Here is a 9,520-nt window from a genome sequence, read left to right as displayed (position 1 = left end):
TACTAGCTTCCATCCTCAGTTTTACCCATGGCTCAGCTTAGCTCTGGGGCCTCCAGGAATCACACCAGTACTGCAGTTCCACAGATTAGTTAGCAAGAAAAAAATATATGTCCTTTCCTTTAAAGGGCTGTCCTAAAAAGATCACACATCTCATTTGCCAGAGCTAATGATCAGAGTTAGATGCAAGGGAAATTGAAATATTAGCTATGTCTGTACTTACAAAATTCGAGTAATGTTATTGAGCAATGTATGAGTTACTTGCAAAATTGGAGTAATGTTGTTGAAGAATATATGAGTTACTTAATTCCACAAAGATGCTATATGACAAGCAACCACAGGAACTGTATGGCAGTGACTGCTCATTTGTCAAAGATAAGCACAGGCTCATGTCTGATGATATTGATTGATATCTGATGAGCTTGCTGGAGTGTACAAGGAGAAGCTGACTCCTGGATCCTTCAGCTGGCCTCAACAAAGACACAAAAGTCTGAAATTACATAGATAGCTATGCTCTATTGTCATCTGCTAGCAGGCTCAGCCTTTGATATTACCATAGGATAGAAAGTAGAAACACTCAGAACCTCTTAAGACCCAAACTCAATATTGGTACACTGTCATTTATGTATGTCTTTATTGTCCAAATAACACCATGTGGAATGGATAAATAGGGTCTATAAACTCTTTATGAAAATAATTTTGAGGTGTTCTAAAATAAAACAGAGAAACAACAAAAAAGCCAATGACTACAGAGGTGGGAAGGTGTGATGAACTTTAACCTTCTACAAAAGTGAAGGGACTTTGCTTTAAAAAGAAGAAGCTTAATCATGTATTCAATGATTAATACAAAAGGCAACTGTCATGCTACCTAGTAGCAAGCAAGCAAGCAAAGAAAAAAGTCAGCTAGTGGCCCACTTGAAGATGTTGCTTGGCACGCCACCTGACGGTGTAACATTTATGATCACATAAAATGAATCTAGGAAGAAGAAGTTGATGGAAGCCATTCCAGACGGACTTGGGTGAAGAAGTCACCCATCACTGTTGTTCAACTTTGGTAAGACATGTTCTTCTCTGGACTGAGAAGTGGGGAAGGGAGAGAGTAGATGAGTCACTCACAGCATATATGATGGTAAACACCAAGCTTTTACCTATATATTCATACAAACACGAAGACAAACAAGCATGAAAACAGCAGGAACAGGTAAGCTGGATGTCAATGAGAAACTTGATTACAAATGGTTGTTTTCTTATATTGTGTCATCAGACTAATGGACTCCCAGAAACCTGGATTTTCATTTTCTAGAAATAAACAAAAACAAGCAACATAAAGTACAATTAATCGGGAATGAACAGAAGAACCCAGAAATATAGAACTTGTAAACAAACTCTAATAATGTTCCAGCATCTTCATTTCTGCCTCTGAATCCTAAAAGAGGAGTCTGGATAGGTTCCTCCTTAGTTATAACTGCAGCAAGATAGAAGCTCTTACCAGAGCTGTGGGCACCTGTGCTTGGGCTCCACTGTTCAAAAAAGCCTGATGCTGAAGAAGCAACCATGACAGGGCTACAGAATATCACAATTCACTGGGAACTCCAAATTTGACAATGTTTTCATTTTTTTATTATTAATTACATTTTATTAACTTTATCCCAGCTGTATCCCACTCCCTCATTCCCACCCAATCCCTCTCTCCCTCCCTCATCTCCTCCCTCCTCCTTTCCAAGTCCACTGATAGGGGAGGACCTCCTCCCCTTTCATCTGACCCTGTTTTATCAGGTGTCTTCAGGACTGGCTGCAAAGTTCTCCTCTGTGGCCTAGCAGAACTGCTTCTCCCTTGGGGGGTGGGGAGGTCAAAGAGCCTGCCATTGAGTTCATGTCAGAAATAGTTCCTGTTCCCCTTACTAGGGTAGCCACTCAGATACTGAGCTACCATGGTCTATATCCAAGCAGGGGTTCTAGGTTATATCCATACATGGTCCTTGGTCGGAGAATCAATCTCATTTAAGACCCCTGTGCCCAGATATATTTGGTCCTTGTGGCGCTCCTATCCTCTCCAGGTCCTATTAACTCCCCCTTCTTTCATATGATTCCCTGCACTCTGCCGAAGTTTTGGATATGAGTCTCAGCATCTGCTTTGATACACTGCTAGGTAGAGTCTTTCAGAGGCCCTCTGTGGTAGGCTTCTGTCCTGTTATTTGTTTGCTCCTACATCCAATGCCCATCCCATTTGTCTTTCTAACTGAGGATTGATCATCTTACCCGGTCCTCTTTCTTGTTTATCATCTTTAGATGTATAGATTTCATTATGTTTATCATATCTTATAGGTCTAAATAAGTGAGTATATACCATGTGTGACTTTCTCCTTCTGGGATACCTCACTCAGAATGATCTTTTCTAGACCCCACTATTTGCCTGAAATTTTCATGATTTCCTCATTTTTAATTGCTGAGTAGTATTCCATTGTGTGAAAATACTGCAATTTCTGTATCCATTCCACCATTGATGAACATCTGGGTTGTTTCCAGGTTCTGGCTATTACAAATAAAGCTGCTACAAACATGGTTGAGCAAATATCCTTGTTGTGTACCTGAGCAAATTTGGATATATGCCTAGGAGTGGTATGGCTGGATCTTGAGGTAGCACTATTCCTAATTATCTGAGAAAGCGCCAAATTGATTTCCAAAGTGGTTGTGCCAGTTTACATTCCCACAATGGAGAAAGGTTCTCCTTTCTCCACAACCTCTCCAGCATGTGTTGTCATCTGAGTTTTTGATATTAGTCATTTTGATGGGTGTAAGGTGAAATCTCAGGGTTGTTTTGATTTGCATCTTAACATTTCAGCTTTCAGTTCTTACCTGAAATAATTTCTCTTCTGGAAGAAAGCAAATGCTGTGTTGAGCAGAACAATCCCCAAGAGGCCACATTTCACATAAAGAATGGTCAGCAAGGAATGCAGGGTACCAGCGGTACCTTTAAATAGAGGAAAGGGTAGAAAGTCAGGTCAGTTTGATAATAGTTCTAAACAATAAATTAGAGGCAAACAGCTTTAAAATCATTAAAAATAGTCATAAAGTTTTCGAGAATGTAAAAATGTATAATTCAAATACAACTCATGTCACCATTTCAGGGTCAAGTTCAGGAATCATGTCCTGCTTTTAAGCTTGATAGGCAACAACAAATATTTTTAAATGACCAAATGCACACTGAGTAATGGTAATACTTCCCAGTTTTATAAGGGAAAAATTCCCATGAACATTTTATTTTCATGAAAATATAATTGCATTGCTTCTGTCCATTTCTCTTTCTTCTTCTTACCTCCTCCAGGTGTGCCCATCTCCCAATACCCTCAAATTCTAGCCTCTTCCTTTTCAATTGTTATCGTTACATATTTATACATAATATATAAATACAATCTGCTGAGTTCATTCCGTTTCTCTCCATGCCCATGATTTCAGGCCCACTCCTTGATATTGGATAACCAGTTAGGGCTCTCCCTGAGGACAGACTATTGGCCCACTCTCAGCACTCCTTAACTGTTTGTTAACTGTCGTTTGTTGTCTAGGAGTGAGGTCCCGTGAGATTTCCATTCCATATTTGCTTATCAACTGTTAAGGTCTTATTTAGGAAGCCATATTATTGAGGTTTCATGAGCAGAGCTTCTCTGTCATTTCTAGGAGACACAATCTTACAACAGATGTCCTGGTTCTCGGTTCTTAGAATGTTTCTGTCCCCTCTTCTACAATGTTTCCTGAATATTAGATGTAGGAATTGTGTTCTTGCTGTATTCACGGGGCAAACCATCCATGATCAGGGTTCTCTGCATTTTATGATTTGTACCTTTTCATGACAGTTTCTATTGCAAAGAGACGCTTCTTTGGTAAGAGTCACACTTATTGGTAGGCATAAGGGTATTCAGAATTTATATCAGCATTGTGCTTTTTTAGTGAAGGGCTGTGGTAGGTTCCTCTCTAACATCAATGACCTCAATAACTTTGATTAGTTAGCTAGCTTTCCAGTACCAGCCATGATTTTTCTCCTCTTGAGTGGGCTTTACATATCACTGGACAGCTAATGGTTACTTCTAAGATATGATTGCCACTCAAGGACAAGCCTCAGACCTAGGTTCACAAGCTTCAGACCTAGGTGGCACTAACAGTTGCCTCCCTTTGGGGCAGCCTGTACAGTACCTTTGGCTACTATGAAAGTTAGTGCTTTGAGAGGAGCGTTTTGGGTCAAATCCAGCTTAACTCCTCGGAGTTCTCTGTTTGAAGTGCATCCCGTGCAAATTTTAGTCTTTTGAAAGGCATTACTCTTTTTCATTTAAAACACATGAGACTTTTATATAATGTATTTTGATTGTGTTCTCTTCAAACTCTTCCTTATAACTTCTACCTGATCCATATCCCCACTTTATCACCTCACCAACTTTGTGGCTTTTTTGTTCATTTGTTTTAAAACCCCAATGGCTTCAGCTTATGTAGCCCATAAACTCCTGGGTTGGGGACTACAAGGAGCAATGCCCTTAAAGATTACTGACTCTCTCTCCTCAAGAAACCATTAACTATCCCTAACTCCTTCATTGGAAGGGCATTGGATTGATCTTGTGCAGGTATGTGTTACCTCCTGTGGCCTTAAATCCAATCAGAAGCAATTGGCAGCCTCTACAATGTTCATGCCATTATTGTAACCATGGACATTATTCATTCTTCAGTTGATTGATGTCTAACCTGTGTTCATGTTCTAGCTTTGAGGACTAGAGTGTCCACGAATATGGATGGGCATATTTTCTCTGTAATTAGAGTACTTCAGTATATTCCCAAGAGTGGAAGAATTTGGTCATATAGTACATCTGTTTCTAGTTTTCTAAAGGATCAGCCACATTGACCCCTACAGTGGCTACATAAATTGTACGCTCAACAAAAATGCATGAAGGTTCCCCACTCCCCACATCCATTGACTTTTATTTTCTTAATATTAGCCATTTATTTCTTGATATTAACCATTCTGATTCGATTACAATACAAATCTCACAAAGTATGAATTTGCATTACTCTAATGGTTAAGGATGGTAAACAGTTTTTAACATGTTTCTTACACATTTTTATTTCTCCTTCTGAGAACTCTATATTCCATTCCCTTACTTGCTTTTCAATTTGGTTGTTTTTCCTAGTGCTTAGGATTTTGAATGCCTTGCATATTTTAGATATTAATCCTCTCTCAAGTCTGTAGATTGCAAAGATTTGTTCCACCCTGTAGACTGTATCTTCAGTCAGTTAAGAGAAACATTTTAATCTCATAAAGTCTCATGCAGCTTCTTTTTTTCTTTGTGCTACTTTTTTAATTCTTTGTGGTTTCTTATCCCAACTGTCTCCTAACCCTACACTCTGACTCTAGTTTTCTGTCACCTGGATCACCTCTTTCAGCCTCTGCTGGCTTTTTATATTCTCTCCTGTTCCCACAAGTCCAAGAGATTAGTGACACTGATGGTCATAGGGTCAAGCAGTTCTAAGCATTCCCAAAGGGCCAGTTCACCAGCAAGTGGGATCCTTTAAAGGGCCAGGCTCAGAACATAAATCACTCTACAGTTCCTCATGCTGAGTTTTTATCTTATTTCCTGAGCAACCAGAGTCCTATTCAGAAAGTCCTTATCTGAGCCTATATGCTGAGTGTGCTCAGTGTACTTGCTGCTCTTTTTATGGAAGTTTTAGAGTTACAGATCTAACATAGAGATATTTGGTCTTTCTGGAATGTATTTGTGTACAAAGAGATGAAATCAAGCTTCATTCTTTTATATTTAGATATCCAGTTTCCCAATACCATCTACTAGATATGCTATCTTTCCTCAGTGAATATTTTTAGAATATTTGTAAAATATTGGGGCTTCAATTCTGTTCCATTGATCAATATGTCTGTTATTTTGCTGATGCCACTCTGGTTTTACTACTTTACCTGCACAGCACAAATCCTAATTGAGTCTCTTGATACTTCCAGTGGTGTTTTCCTTCTCAACATTGTTGTACATGCCTTAAACAACATCAAACAGTGCTAACTGAGGAAGCCATTCTCTAAAACATCTGAAGAATGAGAACATTTACTCAGCACTTGCTGAGTGTCAGGAGGAAGTGGGATGAGGGTAGCACCTTGCTGGCCTACTAGCTGTAAGAGGTTAGGGGAAGAGGACTTTTCAGGGGAGGGGGAAAGGGGCAATTGAAAAACCATCTGAGAATGGATTAACCTGAATTCTGTTTGGAACACAGAAACTGAAATACAGAATTCAGGTCTATGATGATCACAACCTATTCACAGGTTCTAGGAGAGCTAGAACTATGTAGAAAGACCCTATCTCAAAATAATTTTTAAATTAAAAGTAAAAAAAAGACATACATGGTACTTGTGTTCCATCTCGTGAAACACAGCACCTAAAAATTGCCACCATATCAAAAATATCTTCAGTATGCCAGTAAAATGGTGGGTGCCAGCACCAGAACGATGAAATTGTGACCTGATCCTGATACTAGTACCATCACCACCACCAAACCTCTTGTGAAGGAAAAATGGCTGAAGATTGAGTTAATCACCAATGATCAGTGATTAACCCTCATGACTATGTGACAAAATCTTAATAGAAATCCTAACTAACACATTTTGAAAAGTCTCTGTATAAGGAAAACATCAAAGAAGTCAGAGAATAGCAATTCTTGTGATGGCATGAAGCTCAATGCTCCTTCCTCCAAAAAGGGCCCCATGAATCTCTTTGATTTGTCTATGTCTTGCAATCTTTATAATAAAGAAGTATAGTAAGGAAGGTGCCTTTCTCAGTTCTGTGAACACTCTAGCAAATCACTGAAATTTATACATGGATTATGAAAACTTCTCAAATTTATATTTAATTGTTTAGAAGTTCAGGTGAGAACTAAAAATTTGTTATTAGTGTTTGAAGTGGGTCTGTTGTCCTAGCTAACTTTAACTGTCAATTTGACACAGCGTGGAGCCACCTGAGAGGTTATAGGCTGAACTATGGGTGAACTATGAATGGCACCAATCCCTGCACAGGTAAGATAGTTTAGCATGGGTCTGAGGAGCTAGCAAGCAGCTTCATGGTTTCTGATTGAGTTATTGATTGACTTTCTTCTTTAAAACCCTAAGTAGATTTTGGCCACAATATTTGTCACAAACAGAATAAATTTAGAAATTTGTCTTTCATGGAAGAATGAGTTAAATATTAATTATTTGCCATTCTGAATGAGATTTAAGCATGCTCCCTAGGGTCCTCCTTAGTGTTTAGCTTCTTTAGGTCTGTAGATGGCTATCCTATATTATACAGCTAATATCCACTTACAAGTGAGTATATGCCATGCCTGTCTTTCTGATTCAGGGTTCTCTCACTCAGGATGATCTCTTCTAGTTCTATCCATTTGCCTGCAAATTTCATGATTTCCTTGTTTTCAATTGCTGTGTAGTATTCCATTGCGTAGATGTACCACAATTTCTGTATCCATTTCTCCATTGAAGGGCATCTCGGTTGTTTCCAGCTTCTGGCTATTACAAATAAGGCTGCTATGAACATAGTTGAGCAAATGTCCTTATTGAATGTTGGGGCATCTTTTGGGTATATGCCTGGGAGTGGTTTAGCTGGATCTTGAGGTAGTGCAATTCCCAATTTTCTGATTTCCAAAGTGATTGTACAAGATTGCACTCCCACCAGCAATGGAGAAGAGTTCCTCTTTCTCCACCTCCTCTCCAGCATGTGTTGTCACTTGAGTTTTTGATCTTAGCCAACCTGATTGGTGTAAGATGGTGTCTCAGAGTTGTTTTGATTTACATTTACGAGATGACTAAGGATACTGAGCACTTCTTTAAGTGTTTCTCTGCCATTTAATATTCCTCTGTTGAGAATTCTCTGCTTAGCTCTGTACCCCATTTTGTAATTTGATTATTTGGTTTGTTGGTGCCAAATTTCTTGAGTTCTTTATGTATTCTGGATATTAGCCCTCTATCAGATGTAAAGTTGGTAAATATCTTTTCCCACTCTGTAGGCTGTCGTTTTTGTTCTGTTGACAGAGACACCAAAAGCAGCAGAAGAGAGGAAACAGGATGGGAGCCTACTATACAGGGTTCTCTGAAAGTATCCAACCAATAGGGGATTGAAGCCAAACTTTGGCCAGAACACAGGGAATCTTAAGGAAGAGGAGAGGGGTAGGGACAGAGGAACATGGAGGAGAGAATAACCCAACAAGAAGCCCAAAAAACTAAAGGATCTGAGGCCAGGAGGTCCTGCAGAGACTGATGCACCAAAAGAGGACCCATGCATGGAGAGGACCTAGATCCACTATTTAGATGTGGCCTATTGGCATCTCAGTCTCCATGTGGATCTCTAGTGAGAGGAGCAGGGGCTACCTCCATCATGACATCAATTGACTGTTCATTGATCACTCGGCCCTGGTGATGCAGGTTTGCCAGGCCATGGAGGAAGAGGATCCATGCAGTCCTGATGTGACTTAGCAAGCTATGGGCAGACAGTAATGGTGGAGAACTCCCCGTTTTAGTGGAGTAGGAGAAGGGGATGGAGGGGAATAGGGATGGAGGGTAGGAATAGGAGGAGGCAAGGGAGAACCTTCAATCAGGATATATAATAAATAAATTGTGAAGAAAACATTAAAGTTAAAAAACAAATATAAATGTTAATTATTTCTTTAAAAATAAGAATAAAAATAAGAATAAATAAAAAAAACAATATTCACCAACTCTATGCAGTTCTATGGACACTTTCCAGTTGCCAGTCGAATGGGAGACAAAGCAGACCACAGCAGACACGTTGTTCTGCTCCCAGCGGCATGTGCTCCTGACAGTCACAGTGCCATTGCTGTGTGGTTCACTCTTAGCGGCACAATCCCCATCTGAACCAAAAGATCTGCGCAGCCGGCTTGCCTGCACTTGCCTCGCACACTGCAGTTCTATTTTTGCCTAGAAATAGGGTTACTTCAGGGGGGACTGTAGAGATAGAAGGGGAAATAAAGATTAAGTCATGTCACAAATTACAAAGACATTTGTTTCTATCTAAAATCTGGTGACCTGAAATACCACAAAATGTGACAGTGTCACTTACCTAGCACTTGGAGGTCATGTCCTTTATGGAAATGCCCATCAGCGACTGCTATCTGACATAAGTAATATCCACCATGCTCAAGGGCCACTGCGGTGATCTGCAGGTCAGGACTCAGGTCAGGTGTGGAGGCCCAGGTGATTCTCCTGTCGGTACAGTTGTGTTCCCTGGTCTCCTTTGTGTCTGCTTTGTAGGCTATTATGCAGACAGGTCCGCCTCTGGAGGTTATCACCCATGTGATTACTATTGCCTTTGTCAGTGTAACAGGAGGGCAGCTCAGCAGAACCTTCTTACCCATCTGTACAGTCACTGTAGTATTAACTGGACACACACAAAAAGAATGAGAAAAGGAAACCTTGTGTGTTAAGTCTATAAACAGCAGCTTATGTTGAATTACACTAGAACATTGCTTGGCTGAT

The 9,520-nt window shown here is 39.9% G+C and overlaps 1 pseudogene; it reads right to left on the bottom strand.

Annotated features, from left to right (window-relative positions):
• Positions 1–1,121: 1,121 nt before the first annotated feature.
• Positions 1,122–9,520, bottom strand: part of LOC110565183 (cell surface glycoprotein CD200 receptor 2-like) — a 128,914-nt pseudogene continuing 120,515 nt past the window's right edge.

Source organism: Meriones unguiculatus, chromosome 17, assembly GCF_030254825.1.
Source record: "Meriones unguiculatus strain TT.TT164.6M chromosome 17, Bangor_MerUng_6.1, whole genome shotgun sequence".
NCBI classification, from domain to species: domain Eukaryota; kingdom Metazoa; phylum Chordata; class Mammalia; order Rodentia; family Muridae; genus Meriones; species Meriones unguiculatus.
Note: the sequence above shows the minus strand (reverse complement) of the source record. Positions and strands in the feature narration are given on the sequence as shown.